Raw genomic sequence first — 2,260 nt, forward strand, 5'->3', positions numbered from 1 at the left:
GAATGTTTAAGGGAAGAGACCAGGAAGGGTGGGGGCTAGTTGAGAAACCCACCCTCCTAGCTAAATTGGTAGTGAGGAAAAAAAAAAAAAAAGCCGGTGCCCATGGAAGGGACGGTTCAGCGAGAAAAGCAGGATCGGGCCCAAGCGGGCAGGCAACAGATAGAGAGATTGGAAAACAGGTTGGAAACTTTGAGGGCATAGTGGAAGGAAAAGAGTAAGTAATTATAAGCATGGGAATTTCAAATCCCCAGGACAATAATTGGAATGGTTAGAGTTGATTGGGTGTCGTTTTGGGAGACAAGCAAGTGATTTAAGAAAAGATAGTGAGAAGTTAACTCTGTAGTTGCTAGAGGGAATCAAGCAGTGAAACTTGGTAGGAATGTCTGTAAGTAATTCAGGCAAGAGGTTATTTAAGTGGAATTATTCGACTATGAATACGTTAGTCTAATTTGCTGAAGAACACTCCTGCTGTATACAATCTGTGTTTTATAAGTTTGAGATGAATTGGTATTGTTTTAAAGTTGCAAAACTGAGAATACTTTTGCCAGACACAGGAAACTAGTGTTGTTTAAGGTATTTAGCATTTAATCCTTAAGGTGATTTAACGCTTTACAAGATTTAAAATGTTTTAACTAAAGACCACAGGTTGTGGCTGCAGCAGGGTAGTCAAAGCCAGGAAAATAAAAGATTTGAATTTGTTTTTGGGTAACAAAATAGCAGATAAAAGTTCTGGTAAAGAGAGAGAAGGCATTTAAGGTTTAAAAAGGGAAAGCTATTGGACACCAGAGGTTGTACAGAGTGAAATCCTCAGAAGTGAGTGTGCTTGTCCTGGTTTGTTGCTTCAAAGCTTTGCACAGAAGTTATGTTACTGGAAAGGTGTATGATGGCAATGAGTATGTGTTAATGGTTAGAGAAAAGGTGTATAAGTAAAGAGTAGAAGGTTCCTTTGAAAGTTAGAAGAAGCCGAGAAAGGGAGAAGAGAAAAAAGCACAGAATAAGTTAACTGAGAGGAAAATACAGCTGGCCTCAGTCCAAGGACAGTGTACACACAGCCAAGACTTTGCTGACAACCAAGAGAAAGGGGGGCTTGAATGTACCCAACCAACTATGAGATCTGCAAAATACTGCAAGGCATAATGAGGACAACAGAAGGGTTAAAAAGCAGCTTTGCTGGATAGTATTGGCTCGAGGATTTAAAAATTCCCCCACTCTGTTCGGACAGGCTTTGGCCAGAGACTTGGAGAAGTGGGATAATTCAGACAGAGCCCTCCTGCTGCAATATGTAGATGACTTGCTAATTGCTGCTGTGGATCTAATCCCTTGTCTCAGAGCTACTGTGAGTCTCCTAAACTTTATTAAACTGCGACGATACAGGGTATCTCAAAGCAAAGCCCAAATTGCTCTTTCAGAGGTTCAATATCTGGGATTTCACATCAGGCAGGGAGAGAGACAGCTCTCAAACGAAAGAAAGGAGGCTATCTGCCAAGTTCCCATCCCCAGCAAACGGCTTAGGGCATTCCTGGGCATGGCAGGTTTTTGCAGAATATGGATTCCAGAGTTTGGACTGTGGGCTAAATCTCTGTATGAATGTGTTAAGGGAGCGGAACATGACCCCTTTCACTGGTCCCCAGAAGCGGACAGGGCATTTCAGCTATTAGGTGCCTGGAAGCGTCCTGTGGCATACTTTCCTAAGCAACTGGATCAAGTTTCAAAGGGATGGCCAGCCTGTTTGAGGGCGGTCACAGCTACTGCTCTAGTGCTTGGGGAAGCAGAGAAACTGACACTGGGAGGAACTGTCCAAGTGTATATTCCCCATATGGTCCGAGCCTTGCTGGACACTAAGGGTGGTCTTTGGCTAACACAGGCTCGGGTTGCTCGGTACCAGGCGAAGCTGTTAGAGAACCCTGAAGTCACCCTGCAGACCTGTCCCTCCCTTAATCCAGCTACACTGCTACCAGAGACAGAAAAGCAGGAACATGACTGTTTAAAAATCATAGATGTTCAGTATTCTAGCCGCCCAGATCTAAAGGATCAGCCACTCCCAAATGCTGACTTGGAATGGTATACGGATGGAAGTAGTACTGTTGTGGATGGGCAAAGGAGGGCTGGTTATGCTATTGTGTCTTTTCATGATACCATGGAAGCTGAAAATTTACCAGCAGGAACGTCGGCCCAGCTTGCTGAACTAGTGGCCCTGACTCGGGCACTTGAGTTGGCAAAAGACAAACGGGTTAATATCTTTACTGACTCAAAGTATGCT

This window comes from Chrysemys picta, chromosome 16, assembly GCF_011386835.1.
Source record: "Chrysemys picta bellii isolate R12L10 chromosome 16, ASM1138683v2, whole genome shotgun sequence".
NCBI lineage: Eukaryota > Metazoa > Chordata > Testudines > Emydidae > Chrysemys > Chrysemys picta.